Below are 20,480 nucleotides of genomic sequence, written 5' to 3' on the forward strand. Positions count from 1 at the left end.
AACGAACCTGAGGTACCCCTGGTGTGAGGGGTAAATTGGAACGTGGAGATACGCATCCTTGATGTCCAAGGATACCATAAAGTCCCCTTCTTCCAGGTTCGCTATCACTGCTCTGAGTGACTCCATCTTGAACTTGAACTTCTTTATGTACAGGTTCAAGGACTTCAGATTTAGAATAGGCCTTACCGAGCCATCCGGCTTCGGTACCACAAATAGAGTGGAATAATACCCCTTCCCTTGTTGTAGAAGAGGTACCTTGACTATCACCTGCTGAGAGTACAGCTTGTGAATGGCTTCCAAAACCGTCTCCCTTTCGGAAGGGGACGTTGGTAAAGCAGACTTCAGGAAACGGCGAGGTGGATCTGTCTCTAATTCCAACCTGTACCCCTGAGATATTATCTGCAGGATCCAGGGATCTACCTGCGAGTGAGCCCACTGCGCGCTGTAATTTTTGAGACGACCTCCCACCGTCCCCGAGTCCGCTTGAGAAGCCCCAGCGTCATGCTGAGGCTTTTGTAGAAGCCGGGGAGGGCTTCTGTTCCTGGGAAGGAGCTGCCTGTTGCTGTTTCTTCCCTCGACCTCTGCCTCGTGGCAGATATGAATAGCCCTTTGCTCTCTTATTTTTAAAGGAACGAAAGGGCTGCGGTTGAAAAGTCGGTGCCTTTTTCTGTTGGGGAGTGACTTGAGGTAGAAAAGTGGATTTCCCGGCTGTAGCCGTGGCCACCAAATCTGATAGACCGACTCCAAATAACTCCTCCCCTTTATACGGCAAAACTTCCATATGCCGTTTTGAATCCGCATCGCCTGTCCACTGTCGCGTCCATAAAGCTCTTCTGGCCGAAATGGACATAGCACTTACCCGTGATGCCAGTGTGCAGATATCCCTCTGTGCATCACGCATATAAAGAAATGCATCCTTTATTTGTTCTAACGACAGTAAAATATTGTCCCTGTCCAGGGTATCAATATTTTCAATCAGGGACTCTGACCAAACTACCCCAGCACTGCACATCCAGGCAGTCGCTATAGCTGGTCGTAGTATAACACCTGCATGTGTGTATATACTTTTTTGGATATTTTCCATCCTCCTATCTGATGGATCTTTAAGTGCGGCCGTCTCAGGAGAAGGTAACGCCACTTGTTTTGATAAGCGTGTTAGCGCCTTGTCCACCCTAGGAGGTGTTTCCCAGCGCTCCCTAACCTCTGGCGGGAAAGGGTATAATGCCAATAATTTCTTTGAAATTATCAGCTTTTTATCAGGGGCAACCCACGCTTCATCACACACGTCATTTAATTCTTCTGATTCAGGAAAAACTATAGGTAGTTTTTTCACACCCCACATAATACCCTGTTTAGTGGTACCTGTAGTATCAGCTAAATGTAACGCCTCCTTCATTGCCAAAATCATATAACGTGTGGCCCTACTGGAAAATACGGTTGATTCGTCACCGTCACCACTGGAATCAGTGCCTGTGTCTGGGTCTGTGTCGACCGACTGAGGCAAAGGGCGTTTTACAGCCCCTGACGGTGTTTGAGGCGCCTGGACAGGCACTAATTGATTGTCCGGCCGCCTCATGTCGTCAAACGACTGCTTTAGCGTGTTGACACTATCCCGTAATTCCATAAATAAAGGCATCCATTCTGGTGTCGACCCCCTAGGAGGTGACATCCCCATATTTGGCAATTGCTCCGCCTCCACACCAATATCGTCCTCATACATGTCGACACACACGTACCGACACACAGCAGACACACAGGGAATGCTCTAAACGAAGACAGGACCCACTAGCCCTTTGGGGAGACAGTGTCTGCCAGCACACACCAAAAAACGCTATATATGACAGGGATAGCCTTATAATAAGTGCTCCCTTATAGCTGCTTTATATATATCAAGATATTGCCATTAACTTTGCCCCCCCTCTCTGTTTTACCCTGTTTCTGTAGTGCAGTGCAGGGGAGAGACCTGGGAGCCGTCCTGACCAGCGGAGCTGTGAGAGGAAATGGCGCCGTGTGCTGAGGAGATAGGCCCCGCCCCTTTTCCGGCGGGCTCGTCTCCCGCTATTTTGTGAATACAGGCAGGGGTTAAATATCTCCATATAGCCTCTGGGGGCTATATGTGAGGTATTTATAGCCTTTATATAGGTTTACATTTGCCTCCCAGGGCGCCCCCCCCCAGCGCCCTGCACCCTCAGTGACTGCGTGTGAAGTGTGCTGAGAGGAAAATGGCGCACAGCTGCAGTGCTGTGCGCTACCTTTAGAAGACTGCAGGAGTCTTCAGCCGCCGATTCTGGACCTCTTCTTACTTCAGCATCTGCAAGGGGGCCGGCGGCGCGGCTCCGGTGACCATCCAGGCTGTACCTGTGATCGTCCCTCTGGAGCTGATGTCCAGTAGCCAAGAAGCCAATCCATCCTGCACGCAGGTGAGTTCACTTCTTCTCCCCTCTGTCCCTCGTTGCAGTGATCCTGTTGCCAGCAGGAATCACTGTAAAATAAAAAACCTAAGCTAAACTTTCTCTAAGCAGCTCTTTATGAGAGCCACCTAGAATTGCACCCTTCTCGGCCGGGCACAAAAATCTAACTGGAGTCTGGAGGAGGGTCATAGGGGGAGGAGCCAGTGCACACCACCTGATCTGGAAAAGCTTTACTTTTTGTGCCCTGTCTCCTGCGGAGCCGCTATTCCCCATGGTCCTTTCAGGAACCCCAGCATCCACTAGGACGATAGAGAAAATAATAATAATACTACACGTGTACAGTACAGGGAGAGACATGTACAGTATTGAGACACACGTACCGTACAGGGAGAGACACACGTACAGTACAGGGAGAGACACATGTACAGTAAAGGGACATAATGTGTGAAATGGGGACTCTTGCCTGCCGTAGTGTGGGGATTTAATGTATCAAGGGCATTGCGGTGTGTGGCATAATATGGTGCAGGGGGCATCACTGTGTGGGGCTTAATATGGTAGAATTTTTTTTCCTGTGGTTGTCGTGATTTGTTGGAGCAGGGTCAAAAACTGGATTGTGAGGTAGTCTTTTCAGACGAGGCAATGCCCATTTAAATGAGGCCACACCCATTTAGATAAGACCGTGGCCCCTTGCCGGGTGCGCGCGCAAGTTTGTTTTTTTTCATCTAGGTGTGTGTGGGGGGGGGACATTTTTTTTATGTCATGGGGGGGGGGCGCATTTTTAAATCTCGCACTGGGAGCCAAGTTGGCTAGAAACAGCCCTGACAGGGAGAGACATGTACATGACAGAGAGACACATGTACAGTACAGGGAAACACATGGAGAGACATGTACAGTACAGGAAGACACGTGTACAGTACAGGCAGAGACATATGTACAGTACATGGGAAGACACGTGTACAGTACAGGGAGAGGCATGTACAGTACAGGAAGAGACACATGTACAGTAAAGGGAGATACACATGTACAGTACAGGAAGAGATATGTACAGTACAGGGAGACACATGTACAGTACAGGGGGAGACACATGTACAGTACAGGGAGAGACACACGTACAGTACAGGGACACATATGTACAGTACAGGGAGAGAGACATGTATAGTACAGGGAGAGACACGTGTACAATACAGGAAGAGACACGTGTACAGTACAGGGACATACATGTACAGTACATGGAGAAACATGTACAGTACATGGAGAGACACATGTGCAGTACATGGACACACTCACAGTACAGGGAGACATGTACAGTACAGGGAGAGACACATGTACAGTACAGGGAGAGACACATGTACAGTAAAGGGACATACATGTACAGCACAGGGAGACACATGTACAGTACAGGGACATACATGTACAGTACAGGGAGAGACACGTGTACAGTACAGGGAGACACGTGTACAGTACAGGGACATACATGTACAGTACAGGGAAACACATGTACAGTGCAGGGAGATATACATGTACAGTACACAGGGACATACATGTATAGTACAGGGATACACATGTACAGTACAGGGAGAGACACATGTACAGTACAGGGAGACACATGTACAGTACAGGGAGACACATGTACAGTACATGGGCATGCATGTACAGTACAGGGAGACACATGTACAGTACAGGGACATACATGTACAGTACAGGGTAAGACATGTACAGTAAATGGATGGATACACATGTACAGTACAGGGAGAGACATGCACAGTACAGGGAGACACATGTACAGTACAGGGAGAGACATGTGCAGTACACGGAGAGACACATGTACAGTACAGGGAAAGACATGTACAGTACAGAGATACACATGTACAGTACAGGGACACACAGGTACAGTACAGGGAGACACATGTACAGTACAGGGAGAGACACATGTACAGTACAGGGACACACAGGTACAGTACAGGGAGACACATGTAAAGTACAGGGAGACACATGTACAGTACAGGGACAGACACGTGTACAGTACAGGGAGACACGTGTGCAGTACAGGGACATACATGTACAGTACAGGGAGACATGTACAGTACAGAGAGAGAGAGAGACATGTACAGTACAGGGAGACACATGTACAGGGAGACACATGTACAGTACAGGGAGACACATGCACAGTACAGGTACTCACATGTACAGTACAGATGGACATACATGTACAGTACAGGGAGACACATGTACAGTACAGGGACACACATGTACAGTACAGGGACATACATGTACAGTACAGGGAGACACAGGTACAGTACAGGGAGACACATGTACAGTACAGGGAGACACATGCACAGTACAGGTACTCACATGTACAGTACAGATGGACATACATGTACAGTACAGGGAGACACATGTACAGTACAGGGACACACATGTACAGTACAGGGACATACATGTACAGTACAGGGAGACACAGGTACAGTACAGGGACATACATGTACAGTACAGGGAGACACAGGTACAGTACAGGGACATACATGTGCAGTACAGGGAGACACATGTACAGTACAGGGAGACACATGTACAGTACAGGGACATACATGTACAGTACAGGGAGACACATGTACAGGGAGCCGGGGAGCGGTGAGAGCGGCCCCGGGCTGTCCCAGCGGCAGGGTGGGGGGCAGAGTCGGGGGCTGTCCGGCCAATGATGGAGCAGCAGAGGGAGGGGGAGACTGGTAATTACATAACTGAAACGTCAATAATTCGCGGGAAAAGCGGCTGCTGAGCTGAACCCGAGCCCCAGCATGGCGGAGCGCTGCCCGGGAGCCTGACTCCATGTGTGCCGGCCAGGTGAGAGCTCCCCGCCCCGCACTGAGCCCCGGGGGTCCCCGCCTGCTGCCGCTGTCACCGGGGGTCCCGCCTGCTGTTGCTGTGCTGTTGCTGTCACCGAGATCCCGCCTGCTGCTGTCACCGGGATCCCGCCTGCTGCTGTCACCGGGATCCCGCCTGCTGCTGCCGCTGTCACCGGGGGTCCCGCCTGCTGTTGCTGTCACCGGGATCCCGCCTGCTGCCGCTGCTGTCACCGGGATCCCGCCTGCTGCCGCTTCTGTCACCGGGATCCCGCCTGCTGCCGCTGCTGTCACCGGGATCCCGCCTGCTGCTGCTGCTGCTGTCACCTAATGCCGCTGTCACTGAGGGGTTAATGTGTCCGGGGGTCCTGTCTCCTAATGCTGCGGTCACTGAGGGGTTAATGTGTCTGGGGGTCCTGTCTCCTAATGCTGCGGTCACTGAGGGGTTAATGTGTCTGGGGGTCCTATCGCCTAATGCCGCTGTCACTGAGGGGTTAATGTGCCTGGGGGTCCTGTCTCCTAATGCTGCTGTCACTGAGGGGTTAATGTGTCTGGGGGTCCTGTCTGCTAATGCTGCGGTCACTGAGGGGTTAATGTGTCTGGGGGTCCTGTCACCTAATGCCGCTGTCACTGAGGGGTTAATGTGTCTGGGGGTCCTGTCTCCTAATGCCGCTGTCACTGAGGGGTTAATGTGTCTGGGGGTCCTGTCTCCTAATGCCGCGGTCACTGAGGGGTTAATGTGTCTGGGGGTCCTGTCTCCTAATGCCGCGGTCACTGAGGGGTTAATGTGTCTGGGGGTCCTGTCACCTAATGCCGCTTTCACTGAGGGGTTAATGTGTCTGGGGGTCATGTCACCTAATGCTGCTGTCACTGAGGGGTTAATGTTTCTGGGGGTCCTGTCACCTAATGCTGCTGTCATTAAGGGGTTAATGTGTCCGGGGGTCCTGTTTCCTAATGCCGGTGTCACTGAGGGGTTAATGTGTCTGGGGGTCTTGTCACCTAATGCTGCTGTCACTGAGGGGTTAATGTGTCCGGGGGTCCTGTCTCCTAATGCCGCTGTCACTGAGGGGTTAATGTGTCTGGGGGTCCTGTCACCTAATGCCGCTGTCACTGAGGGGTTAATGTGTTTGGGGGTCCTGTCACCTAATACCGCTGTCACTGAGGGGTTAATGTGTCTGGGGGTCCTGTCACCTAATGCCGCGGTCACTGAGGGGTTAATGTGTCTGGGGGTCCTGTCTCCTAATGCCGCTGTCACTGAGGGGTTAATGTGTCTGGGGGTCCTGTCACCTAATGCTGCTGTCACTGAGGGGTTAATGTGTCTGGGGGTCCTGTCTCCTAATGCCGCTGTCACTGAGGGGTTAATGTGTCTGGGGGTCCTGTCACCTAATGCTGCTGTCACTGAGGGGTTAATGTGTCTGGGGGTCCTGTCACCTAATGCTGCTGTCACTGAGGGGTTAATGTGTCCGGGGGTCCTGTCTCCTAATGCCGCTGTCACTGAGGGGTTAATGTGTCCGGGGGTCCTGTCTCCTAACGCCGCTGTCACTGAGGGGTTAATGTGCCGGGGGTCCTGTTTCCTAATGCTGCTGTCACTGAGGGGTTAATGTGTCTGGGGGTCCTGTCTCCTAATACCGCAGTCACTAAGGGGTTAATGTGTCTGGGGGTCCTGTCACCTAATGCCGCTGTCACTGAGGGGTTAATGTGTCTGGGGGTCCTGTCTCCTAATGCCGCTGTCACTGAGGGGTTAATGTGTCCGGGGGTCCTGTCACCTAATGCCGCTGTCACTGAGGGATTAATGTGTCTGGGGGTCCTGTCACCTAATGCCGCTATCACTGAGGGGTTAATGTGTCTGGGGGTCCTGTCTTCTATTGCCGCTGTCACTGAGGGGTTAATGTGTCTGGGGGTCCTGTCTCCTAATGCCGCTGTCACTGAGGGGTTAATGTGTCTGGGGGTCCCGTCTCCTAATGCCGCTGTCACTGAGGGGTTAATGTGATTGGGGGTCCTGTCTTTTAATGCCGCTGTCACTGAGGGGTTAATGTGTCTGGGGGTCCTGTCACCTAATACCGCTGTCACTGAGGGGTAAATGTGCCGGGGGTCCTGTTTCCTAAGGCTGCTGTCTCTGAGGGGTTAATGTGTCTGGGGGTCCTGTCTCCTAATACCGCAGTCACTAAGGGGTTAATGTGTCTGGGGGTCCTGTCACCTAATGCCGCTGTCACTGAGGGGTTAATGTGTCTGGGGATCCTGTCTCCTAATGCCGCTGTCACTGAGGGGTTAATGTGTCTGGGGGTCCTGTCTGCTAATGCTGCGGTCACTGAGGGGTTAATGTGTCTGGGAGTCCTGTCTTCTAATGCCGCTGTCACTGAGGGGTTAATGTGTCTGGGGGTCCTGTCTTCTAATGCTTCTGTGACTGAGGGGTTAATGTGTCTGAGGGTCCTGTCTCCTAATGCTGCGGTCACATAGGGGTTAATGTGTCTGGGGGTCCTGTCTCCTAATGCTGCTGTCACTGAGGGGTTAATGTGTCCGGGGGTCCTGTCTCCTAATGCCGCGGTCACTGAGGGGTTAATGTGTCTGGGGGTCCTGTCACCTAATGCCGCTTTCACTGAGGGGTTAATGTGTCTGGGGGTCATGTCACCTAATGCTGCTGTCACTGAGGGGTTAATGTTTCTGGGGGTCCTGTCACCTAATGCTGCTGTCACTAAGGGGTTAATGTGTCCGGGGGTCCTGTTTCCTAATGCCGCTGTCACTGAGGGGTTAATGTGTCTGGGGGTCCTGTCTCCTAATGCCGCTGTCACTGAGGGGTTAATGTGTCTGGGGGTCCTGTCACCTAATGCCGCTGTCACTGAGGGGTTAATGTGTCCGGGGGTACTGTTTCCTAATGCCGCTGTCACTGAGGGGTTAATGTGTCTGGGGGTCCTGTCACCTAATGCTGCTGTCACTGAGGGGTTAATGTGTCTGGGGGTCCTGTCACCTAATGCCGCTGTCACTGAGGGGTTAATGTGTCTGGGGGTCCTGTCACCTAATGCCGCTGTCACTGAGGGGTTAATGTGTCCGGGGGTCCTGTCTCCTAATGCCGCGGTCACTGAGGGGTTAATGTGTCTGGGGGTCCCGTCTCCTAATGCCGCTGTCACTGAAGGGTTAATGTGCCAGGGGTCCCGTCTTCTAATGCCGCTGTCACTGAGGGGTTAATGTGTCTGGGGGTCCCGTCTCCTAATGCCGCGGTCACTGAGGGGTTAATGTGTCTGGGGGTCCCGTCTCCTAATGCCGCGGTCACTGAGGGGTTAATGTGTCCGGGGGTCCTGTCTCCTAATGCCGCTGTCACTGAGGGGTTAATGTGATTGGGGGTCCTGTCTTTTAATGCCGCTGTCACTGAGGGGTTAATGTGTCTGGGGGTCCTGTCACCTAATACCGCTGTCACTGAGGGGTAAATGTGCCGGGGGTCCTGTTTCCTAAGGCTGCTGTCACTGAGGGGTTAATGTGTCTGGGGGTCCTGTCTCCTAATACCGCAGTCACTAAGGGGTTAATGTGTCTGGGGGTCCTGTCACCTAATGCCGCTGTCACTGAGGGGTTAATGTGTCTGGGGATCCTGTCTCCTAATGCCGCTGTCACTGAGGGGTTAATGTGTCTGGGGGTCCTGTCTGCTAATGCTGCGGTCACTGAGGGGTTAATGTGTCTGGGAGTCCTGTCTTCTAATGCTTCTGTGACTGAGGGGTTAATGTGTCTGAGGGTCCTGTCTCCTAATGCTGCGGTCACATAGGGGTTAATGTGTCTGGGGGTCCTGTCTCCTAATGCTGCTGTCACTGAGGGGTTAATGTGTCCGGGGGTCCTGTCTCCTAATGCCGCGGTCACTGAGGGGTTAATGTGTCTGGGGGTCCTGTCACCTAATGCTGCTGTCACTGAGGGGTTAATGTTTCTGGGGGTCCTGTCACCTAATGCTGCTGTCACTAAGGGGTTAATGTGTCCGGGGGTCCTGTTTCCTAATGCCGCTGTCACTGAGGGGTTAATGTGTCTGGGGGTCCTGTCTCCTAATGCCGCTGTCACTGAGGGGTTAATGTGTCTGGGGGTCCTGTCACCTAATGCCACTGTCACTGAGGGGTTAATGTGTCCGGGGGTACTGTTTCCTAATGCCGCTGTCACTGAGGGGTTAATGTGTCTGGGGGTCCTGTCACCTAATGCTGCTGTCACTGAGGGGTTAATGTGTCTGGGGGTCCTGTCACCTAATGCCGCTGTCACTGAGGGGTTAATGTGTCTGGGGTTCCTGTCACCTAATGCCGCTGTCACTGAAGGGTTAATGTGCCAGGGGTCCCGTCTTCTAATGCCGCTGTCACTGAGGGGTTAATGTGTCTGGGGGTCCCGTCTCCTAATGCCGCGGTCACTGAGGGGTTAATGTGTCTGGGGGTCCCGTCTCCTAATGCCGCGGTCACTGAGGGGTTAATGTGTCCGGGGGTCCTGTCTCCTAATGCCGCTGTCACTGAGGGGTTAATGTGATTGGGGGTCCTGTCTTTTAATGCCGCTGTCACTGAGGGGTTAATGTGTCTGGGGGTCCTGTCACCTAATACCGCTGTCACTAAGGGGTAAATTTGTCTGGGGGTCCTGTCACCTAATGCTGCTGTCACTGAGGGGTTAATTTTTTGCGGGGTCCTGTCTCCTAGCACCGCTGTCACTGAGGGGTTAATGTGTCCGGGGGTCCTGTCTCCTAACGCCGCTGTCACTGAGGGGTTAATGTGCCGGGGGTCCTGTTTCCTAATGCTGCGGTCACATAGGAGTTAATGTGTCCGGGGGTCCTGTCTCCTAATGCTGCTGTCACTGAGGGGTTAATGTGTCTGGGGGTCCTGTCACCTAATGCCGCTGTCACTGAGGGGTTAATGTGTCCGGGGGTCCTGTCTCCTAATGCCGCTGTCACTGAGGGGTTAATGTGTCTGGGGGTCCTGTCACCTAATGCTGCGGTCACATAGGGGTTAATGTGTCTGGGGGTCCTGTCTCCTAATGCTGCTGTCACTGAGGGGTTAATGTGTCTGAGGGTCCTGTCTCCTAATGCTGCGGTCACATAGGGGTTAATGTGTCTGGGGGTCCTGTCTCCTAATGCTGCTGTCACTGAGGGGTTAATGTGTCTGGGGGTCCTGTCACCTAATGCTGCTGTCACTGAGGGGTTAATGTGTCTGGGGGTCCTGTCTCCTAATGCTGCTGTCACTGAGGAGTTAATGTGTCCGGGGGTCCTGTCTCCTAATGCTGCTGTCACTGAGGGGTTAATGTGTCCGGGGGTCCTGTCTCCTAATGCTGCTGTCACTGAGGGGTTAATGTGTCCGGGGGTCCTGTCTCCTAATGCTGCTGTCACTGAGGGGTTAATGTGTCTGGGGGTCCTGTCTCCTAATGCCGCGGTCACTGAGGGGTTAATGTGTCTGGGGGTCCTGTCACCTAATGCCGCTGTCACTGAGGGGTTAATGTGTCTGGGGGTCATGTCACCTAATGCTGCTGTCACTGAGGGGTTAATGTGTCTGGGGGTCCTGTCACCTAATGCCGCTGTCACTGAGGGGTTAATGTGTCCGGGGGTCCTGTTTCCTAATGCCGCTGTCACTGAGGGGTTAATGTGTCTGGGGGTCCTGTCACCTAATACCGCTGTCACTGAGGGGTTAATCTGTCTGGGGGTCCTGTCTCCTAATGCCGCTGTCACTGAGGGGTTAATGTGTCTGGGGGTCCTGTCTCCTAATGCCGCTGTCACTGAGGGGTTAATGTGTCCGGGGGTCCTGTCTCCTAATGCCGCGGTCACTGAGGGGTTAATGTGTCTGGGGGTCCCGCCTCCTAATGCCGCTGTCACTGAAGGGTTAATGTGCCAGGGGTCCCGTCTTCTAATGCCGCTGTCACTGAGGGGTTAATGTGTCTGGGGGTCCCGTCTCCTAATGCCGCGGTCACTGAGGGGTTAATGTGTCTGGGGGTCCCGTCTCCTAATGCCGCGGTCACTGAGGGGTTAATGTGTCCGGGGGTCCTGTCTCCTAATGCCGCTGTCACTGAGGGGTTAATGTGATTGGGGGTCCTGTCTTTTAATGCCGCTGTCACTGAGGGGTTAATGTGTCTGGGGGTCCTGTCACCTAATACCGCTGTCACTGAGGGGTAAATGTGTCTGGGGGTCCTGTCTCCTAATGCCGCTGTCACTGAGGGGTTAATGTGTCTGGGGGTCCTGTCTCCTAATGCCGCTGTCACTGAGGGGTTAATGTGTCTGGGGATCCTGTCTCCTAATGCCGCTGTCACTGAGGGGTTAATGTGTCCGGGGGTCCTGTCTCCTAATGCCGCTGTCACTGAGGGGTTAATATGTCTGGGGGTCCTGTCTCCTAGCACCGCTGTCACTGAGGGGTTAATGTGTCCGGGGGTCCTGTCTCCTAACGCCGCTGTCACTGAGGGGTTAATGTGCCTGGGGGTCCTGTCACCTAATGCCGCTGTCACTGAGGGGTTAATGTGTCCGGGGGTCCTGTCACCTAATGCCGCTGTCACTGAGGGGTTAATGTGTCTGGGGGTCCTGTCACCTAATGCCGCTATCACTGAGGGGTTAATGTGTCTGGGGGTCCTGTCTTCTAATGCCGCTGTCACTGAGGGGTTAATGTGTCTGGGGGTCCCGTCTCCTAATGCCGCTGTCACTGAGGGGTTAATGTGTCTGGGGGTCCCGTCTCCTAATGCCGCTGTCACTGAGGGGTTAATGTGTCTGGGGGTCCCGTCTCCTAATGCCGCTGTCACTGAGGGGTTAATGTGTCTGAGGGTCCTGTCTCCTAATGCCGCTGTGACTGAGGGGTTAATGTGTCTGGGGATCCTGTCTCCTAATGCCGCTGTCACTGAGGGGTTAATGTGTTTGGGGGTCCTGTCACCTAATGCCGCTGTCACTGAGGGGTTAATGTGTCTGGGGGTCCTGTCACCTAATGCTGCTGTCACTGAGGGGTTAATGTGTCTGGGGGTCCTGTTTCCTAATGCCGCTGTCACTGAGGGGTTAATGTGTTTGGGGGTCCTGTCACCTAATGCCGCTGTCACTGAGGGGTTAATGTGTCTGGGGGTCCTGTCTCCTAATGCCGCTGTCACTGAGGGGTTAATGTGTCTGGGGGTCCTGTCACCTAATGCCGCTGTCACTGAGGGGTTACTGTGTCCGGGGGTCCTGTCTCCTAATGCCGCTGTCACTGAGGGGTTAATGTGTCCGGGGGTCCTGTCACCTGATGCCGCTGTCACTGAGGGGTTAATGTGTCCGGGGGTCCTGTCACCTTATGCCGCTGTCACTGAGGGGTTAATGTGTCCGGGGGTCCTGTCACCTGATGCCGCTGTCACTGAGGGGTTAATGTGTCCGGGGGTCCTGTCACCTGATGCCGCTGTCACTGAGTGGTTAATGTGTCCGGGGGTTCTGTCTCCTAATGCTGCGGTCACTGAGGGGTTAATGTGTCTGGGAGTCCTGTCTTCTAATGCCGCTGTCACTGAGGGGTTAATGTGTCCGGGGGTCCTGTCTCCTAAGGCCGCTGTCACTGAGGGGTTAATGTGTCCGGGGGTCCTGTCTCCTAATGCCGCTGTCACTGAGTGGTTAATGTGTCCGGGGGTCCTGTCTCCTAAGGCCGCTGTCACTGAGGGGTTAATGTGTCCGGGGGTCCTGTCTCCTAATGCCGCGGTCACTGAGGGGTTAATGTGTCTGGGGGTCCCGTCTCCTAATGCCGCTGTCACTGAAGGGTTAATGGGCCAGGGGTCCCATCTTCTAATGCCGCGGTCACTGAGGGGTTAATGTGTCTGGGGGTCCCGTCTCCTAATGCCGCGGTCACTGAGGGGTTAATGTGTCTGGGGGTCCCGTCTCCTAATGCCGCGGTCACTGAGGGGTTAATGTGTCCGGGGGTCCTGTCTCCTAATGCCGCTGTCACTGTGGGGTTAATGTGTCCGGGGGTCCTGTCTCCTAATGCCGCTGTCACTGTGGGGTTAATGTGTCTGGGGGTCCTGTCTCCTAATGCCGCTGTCACTGAGGGGTTAATGTGTCTGGGGGTCCTGTCTCCTAATGCCGCTGTCACTGAGGGGTTAATGTGTCTGGGGGTCCTGTCACCTAATGCTGCTGTCACTGAGGGGTTAATGTGTCTGGGGGTCCTGTCTGCTAATGCTGCGGTCACTGAGGGGTTAATGTGTCTGGGGGTCCTGTCGCCTAATGCCGCTGTCACTGAGGGGTTAATGTGTCCGGGGGTCCTGTCACCTGATGCCGCTGTCACTGAGGGGTTAATGTGTCTGGGGGTCCTGTCGCCTAATGCCGCTGTCACTGAGGGGTTAATGTGTCTGGGGGTCCTGTCGCCTAATGCCGCTGTCACTGAGGGGTTAATGTGTCCGGGGGTCCTGTCACCTGATGCCGCTGTCACTGAGGGGTTAATGTGTCTGGGGGTCCTGTCGCCTAATGCCGCTGTCACTGAGGGGTTAATGTGTCCAGGGGTCCTGTCTCCTAATGCCGCGGTCACTGAGGGGTTAATGTGTCTGGGGGTCCTGTCTCCTAATGCCGCTGTCACTGAGGGGTTAATGTGTCTGGGGGTCCTGTCTCCTAATGCTGTGGTCACTGAGGGGTTAATGTGTCTGGGGGTCCTGTCTCCTAATGCCGCTGTCACTGAGGGGTTAATGTGTCCGGGGGTCCTGTCTCCTAATGCCGCGGTCACTGAGGGGTTAATGTGTCTGGGGGTCCCGTCTCCTAATGCCGCTGTCACTGAAGGGTTAATGTGCCAGGGGTCCCATCTTCTAATGCCGCTGTCACTGAGGGGTTAATGTGTTTGGGGGTCCTGTTTCCTAATGCTGCTGTCACTGAGGGGTTAATGTGTCCGGGGGTCCTGTCACCTAATGCCGCTGTCACTGAGGGGTTAATGTGTCCGGGGGTCCTGTCACCTGATGCCGCTGTCACTGAGGGGTTAATGTGTCCGGGGGTCCTGTCACCTGATGCCGCTGTCACTGAGGGGTTAATGTGTCCGGGGGTCCTGTCACCTGATGCCGCTGTCACTGAGGGGTTAATGTGTCTGGGGGTCCTGTCGCCTAATGCCGCTGTCACTGAGGGGTTAATGTGTCCTGTCACCTGATGCCGCTGTCACTGAGGGGTTAATGTGTCTGGGGGTCCTGTCGCCTAATGCCGCTGTCACTGAGGGGTTAATGTGTCCGGGGGTCCTGTCTCCTAATGCCGCGGTCACTGAGGGGTTAATGTGTCTGGGGGTCCTGTCTCCTAATGCCGCTGTCACTGAGGGGTTAATGTGTCTGGGGGTCCTGTCTCCTAATGCTGTGGTCACTGAGGGGTTAATGTGTCTGGGGGTCCTGTCTCCTAATGCCGCTGTCACTGAGGGGTTAATGTGTCCGGGGGTCCTGTCTCCTAATGCCGCGGTCACTGAGGGGTTAATGTGTCTGGGGGTCCCGTCTCCTAATGCCGCTGTCACTGAAGGGTTAATGTGCCAGGGGTCCCATCTTCTAATGCCGCTGTCACTGAGGGGTTAATGTGTTTGGGGGTCCTGTTTCCTAATGCTGCTGTCACTGAGGGGTTAATGTGTCTGGGGGTCCTGTCTCCTAATACCGCTGTCACTAAGGGGTTAATGTGTCTGGGGGTCCTGTCACCTAATGCCGCTGTCACTGAGGGGTTAATGTGTCTGGGGGTCCTGTCACCTAATGCCGCTGTCACTGAGGGGTTAATGTGTCTGGGGGTCCTGTCACCTAATGCCGCTATCACTGAGGGGTTAATGTGTCTGGGGGTCCTGTCTTCTAATGCCGCTGTCACTGAGGGGTTAATGTGTCCGGGGGTCCTGTCACCTAATGCCGCTGTCACTGAGGGGTTAATGTGTCTGGGAGTCCTGTCTTCTAATGCCGCTGTCACTGAGGGGTTAATGTGTCTGGGGGTCCTGTCACCTAATGCCGCTGTCACTGAGGGGTTAATGTGTCCGGGGGTCCTGCCTCCTAATGCCGCTGTCACTGAGGGGTTAATGTGTCTGGGGGTCCTGTCTTCTAATGCCGCTGTCACTGAGGGGTTAATGTGTCTGGGGGTCCTGTCACCAAATGCCGCTGTCACTGAGGGGTTAATGTGTCTGGGGGTCCTGTCTTCTAATGCCGCTGTCACTGAGGGGTTAATGTGTCTGGGGGTCCTGTCTTCTAATGCCGCTGTCACTGAGGGGTTAATGTGTCTGGGAGTCCTGTCTTCTAATGCCGCTGTCACTGAGGGGTTAATGTGTCTGGGGGTCCTGTCACCTAATGCCGCTGTCACTGAGTGGTTAATGTGTCTGGGGGTCCTGTCACCTAATGCCGCAGTCACTGAGGGGTTAATGTGTCTGGGAGTCCTGTCACCTAATGCCGCTGTCACTGAGGGGTTAATGTGTCCGGGGGTCCTGTCACCTAATGCCGCTGTCACTGAGGGGTTATTGTGTCTGGGGGTCCTGTCTCCTAATGCCGCTGTCACTGAGGGGTTATTGTGTCTGGGGGTCCTGTCTCCTAATGCCGCTGTCACTGAGGGGTTAATGTGTCTGTGGGTTCTGTCTCCTAATGCTGCGGTCACTGAGGGGTTAATGTGTCTGGGGGTTCTGTCTCCTAATGCTGCGGTCACTGAGGGGTTAATGTGTCTGGGGGTTCTGTCTCCTAATGCTGCGGTCACTGAGAGGTTAATGTGTCTGGGGGTTCTGTCTACTAATGCTGCGGTCACTGAGGGGTTAATGTGTCTGGGCGTTCTGTCTCCTAATGCTGCGGTCAGTGAGGGGTTAATGTATCTGGGGGTTCTGTCTCCTAATGCTGCGGTAACTGAGGGGTTAATGTGTCTGGGAGTCCTGTCTTCTAATGCCGCTTTCACTGAGGGGTTAATGTGTCTGGGGGTCCTGTCTCCTAATGTCGCTGTCACTGAGGGGTTAATGTGTCTGGGGGTCCTGTCTTCTAATGCCGCTGTCACTGAGGGGTTAATGTGTCTGGGAGTCCTGTCTTCTAATGCCGCTTTCACTGAGGGGTTAATGTATCTGGGGGTCCTGTCTCCTAATGTTGCTGTCACTGAGGGATTAATGTGTCTGGGGGTCCTGTCTCCTAATGCCGCTGTCACTGAGGGGTTAATGTGTCTGGGGGTCATGTCACCTAATGCCGCTGTCACTGAGGGATTAATGTGTCTGGGGGTCCTGTCTCCTGATGCCGCTATCACTGAGGGGTTAATGTATGTGTCCGGGGGTCCTGTCACCTAATGTCGCTGTCACTGAAGGGTTAATGATCTGTGCATCTTGCTGCCGCTGTCACTGAGGGGTTAATGACTGGTTTCTTCTCACTGCTGCTGGTTCTGTCACCCAGGGGTTAATAAGAGCTCCTCTTACTGATAGTACTGCAGCCTGTTTGGGGTTAATGAGCGTGGGCCATTCATTGCTACAGTTGCAGCCAGGCAGGGGTTAATAAACATATCCTCCTCCTGTCACCATGGGGTGCAATGAGGGTGGTCTCTGCTACCGCTGCACCTGCCATAGCTGCTGATACAGCAGGTGTCACACATGGGTTACTGGGTGTGGGGTCTCTGCCTCCCCTCATGCCGGCCTGTGGGGTGTTACAGGTGTTATATCAGTGTTACACGTAGACCGGAACCTGTCCGGTAAGTGAGGTGTAACGTCACCTGCAGGACTGCTACCGGGCGCAGAGATAAAGCCGTCAGCTCTGTACATCTGCTGCAATTACATTACACTGTCACTCATAGGGGGGGACTGGAAAACAGGCGTCATGCACCTGTACACATGTGTACTGTATGTAAATTGGGGATAAGAGCATGTAATACGTTATAATGCTACTATACCTGCTGAAACCCCCAAATGATACAATGTATTGTCTAATAATATAGTATTGTCCATTTCCCAAAAAATTCTTAACATTTAGTTTATTAAAGTTTGCACCTTATTCCAATAATAATAATAATAATAATAATAATAATAATAATAATAAAAAATTATAATAACTGGTAATAATAATACTATATACAGTATAACTGATAGGTGCACAGGAAGTGTGGATAAAAGGTTAAAGAAGCCTATATGTGCATGCACGCGGTCGGTGACTGTGATCAGTGTGCTCTGCCTAAGTGAGTCACGGCTGTCTGTGCAATGAGCCGTCCCTCGCACCGTGCACTCTACTGAGGGGAGTCAGAGTTTTTGAACCAGCCAATGGGCAGCCAGCTGTGGAGGCTGCTTATTTTTGGTTGACCTGCTGGACACCTATTAGAGGAGGCTGCGTGTGAGTGGGCGCCACAGGGCGGTGAGCAGCAGAGGACGAGTGAGGATGCACAGGGGGGGAAGCACCGGGAAATCAGGATAACCGAGCTGAGAGCTGCACTCTGTGCCTCACGTGCATTGTGCAAATAAATAAGTGGCCCGGATGCGGGCTGAAGGCTGCCCCGTACTCACTCTCAGCCCCGGTATAAGTAAGGTAACGATTGCAGCTGCTGACTTTTGAATTATTAATATTATGAGTGCGCTGGAGTGATACGTCACAGGGCGCTGCAGCCTCCTGACAGCCGCAGCTGCAAGAGGTACCTGCATATGCAAATAAGATGCCTCTTGTGACACACCTGAGATTCCCACCTGATCAGCTGCGTACAACTGGACCGATAGCGGACGCCTGGCTGCGTTGCAATGCCGTTAGATGCACAGCGCCAGAGGGATTCTCCGCTACAGATCCGCGCCTCCTGGGTTCAGTGGTCCTCCTGGTAACACGACTTCTACCGCTGTGTGTAGATGGCTTCCATCAGCCTGCGTTTCCTAGCCCGAGGGCGTGTAATCCGGTGGTTGCTGCTGTAAAGTGTTGGGAAGCGTGTCAAAAATCATTGTGGCTGGTGAGTAACGCGCGACTCACCTCGTATAATACCTATAAGTGGTTGGGGAAATGATCCTGTACCTCGCCCGAGGCTCCTTGGCAGCTGCTCCGTGGGTGACGGCGGGATTAGTGCCAATCTGTAATAAAGTGTCAATTCTGAAATAAGCCCCATAGATTGCCTGAGGTCTGATTACAGGCTTATCCGCGTAATAGCGATCCGTCACAAACGCCGGCCAATAATCTGGAAATAAAGAAAGTGGCTCAGTGATGCTCAATAGTCACTTTGCTTCGTCTTTTAAAGCCCATAGTGGCCCCCGGGTCTCCAGCCGGACGGTTCTCAGGTGCCATGACTGCGCGGTCTGAGCAGTGCGGCCATTGAGCGCACAATTGTTATTCTTTTTTTATGTAAGGGAATACTCGCCATCGCAACGCTGTCAGTGATGTTCCTGCACTGAGGATGGACACGAGCTTTCTCCGAGAACAAGGCGGGGTGGGGGGAGATCTGCACTGTATGCGGACCGTACAGCGAGCGCAGATTCGCACGTTTTTGTTGGACACGGTTGTGAACCCCTGCAGACATTCGGGTGCAAATGCTATAATCAGAGATCGCCGATACATGTTTTGGCTGAGGCCAAAATCTGTAGCGTCCTTTGGCCCCCATTTATCAAACCTTAGAGAGTGATACATTGCACGGTGATACAGCACCAGCCAATCAGCTCCTAACTGCCATGTTACAGGTTGCATTTGAAAAATGACAGTTAGGAGCTGATTGCTTGGTAATTTTTTCACCGTGCAATTTATCACTCTCCAAGGCTTGATAAATCTGGGCCTTAATATTAATTGTAAAAACATCGATGAGTCGGGTGGACATTGACGAACTCAATGCTGATATTTACGGAGTTGAGCGATTATCATCTGACTGCTTGCGCGTTGGGGTCGCACTGTGTAAGCGAAAAAGGGAGCAGATGTATTAAAACTTGGAGACGGCAGAAGGAAGTGATAAACCAGTGATAAGTGCAAGGTGATAAACACACCAGCCAATCAGCTCCTAACTGTCAATTACCATATTGGAGCTGATTGGCTGGTGCGTTTATCACCTTGCACTTATCACTTCCTTATGACTTCTCCAGGTTAATACATCTGCCCCAAGGTACCTTAGTGACGCCCGTTTGCAGTGATTGACAGGGGGTGTTTGGAGGCAGTTATGGGATGTGGCGGCCAAAAACGCAGGCGTGTAACGACCGTTTTTGGGGCGTGTCTCACCCTAATAAAAATTCTGCTGGTTTGCGGATAACATCAGTATTGTTACAGCAGATCAAAAGCAAAACAGCCTGGCTGCGAAGTTGTATCCCAGTGAGTGTGACTGGGGGGTGTGAGATCCTCGGCTGCTGTTCCCAGACAGGAGACATACCTGGTGTTTGAAATCCTGAGCTGTGAAGTAGATGGGTTAGAGTCTAACTTTAATATAAGCTTGTCTTTGCAAATGAAACATTAATAGGAATAATTTGCAAACAATTTTATTGCCATTTGGGGATATGAATTAGGAGCGGCGTTGCCCTTTAAAGCACCTGAAAGCGGGCGGCGCTGACCGGGTGCTACGTGTTTGCTGTAAATATGTGGAGCACGGCTGCACCCGGTCAGCATGACACCAAGGTACAGAGACCGTGTGTATAAATCATTGGGATATAGGTAATACAGATGACAGCTGCTAGAGGAAACCTGTGTTTAATATTTATATTCTATACAGAAGAGCAATATATTATTGCATTTATAAATATATACAGGTAGATTTTGGATGTATGGGACTAATTGTAGATTTCTGTGGGATAGCTGGTTGCTGCATTATATAAGTATACTGTACACTATGGGGTTACCAATATGTCCTCTGGGTAATAATGATCATCTGTGAGTGTAATATTCTCTGGTGGCATAATAATGCGAGTGTAATATTCTGTGGTGGCATAATAATGCGAGTGTAATATTCTCTGGTGGCATAATAACGTGAGTGTAATATTCTCTGGTGGCATAATAATGTGAGTGTAATATTCTCTGGTGGCATAATAATGTGAGTGTAGTATTCTCTGGTGGCATAATAATGTGAGTGTAATATTCTCTGGTGGCATAATAATGTGAGTGTAATATTCTCTGGTGGCATAATAATGTGAGTGTAATATTCTCTGGTGGCATAATAATGCGAGTGTAATATTCTCTGGTGGCATAATAATGCGAGTGTAATATTCTCTGGTGGCATAATAATGCGAGTGTAATATTCTCTGGTGGCATAATAATGCGAGTGTAATATCTCTGGTGGCATAATAATGTGAGTGTAATATTCTCTGGTGGCATAATAATGTGAGTGTAATATTCTTTGGTGGCATAATAATGTGAGTGTTATAATCAACGGTGGGATAGTGATGGTCTATGAGTGTAATAATCACTGGTGGGATAATAATGCGAGTGT

The 20,480-nt window shown here is 52.4% G+C and overlaps 1 protein-coding gene across 2 annotated transcripts in view; it reads left to right on the forward strand.

Annotated features, from left to right (window-relative positions):
* Positions 1 to 5,140: 5,140 nt before the first annotated feature.
* Positions 5,141 to 20,480, forward strand: part of PHF19 (PHD finger protein 19) — an 80,500-nt gene continuing 65,160 nt past the window's right edge. The window contains exon 1 of one of the 2 annotated variants that reach the window (XM_063935987.1): positions 5,141 to 5,249. The gene's annotated coding sequence lies outside the window, so the exon portion shown is untranslated. Of the gene's footprint in view, positions 5,250 to 17,371; positions 17,633 to 20,480 lie in introns of those variants that run through there. The other variant, XM_063935988.1, reaches the window with a different exon arrangement.

This window comes from Pseudophryne corroboree, chromosome 8, assembly GCF_028390025.1.
Source record: "Pseudophryne corroboree isolate aPseCor3 chromosome 8, aPseCor3.hap2, whole genome shotgun sequence".
Lineage (NCBI taxonomy): Eukaryota > Metazoa > Chordata > Amphibia > Anura > Myobatrachidae > Pseudophryne > Pseudophryne corroboree.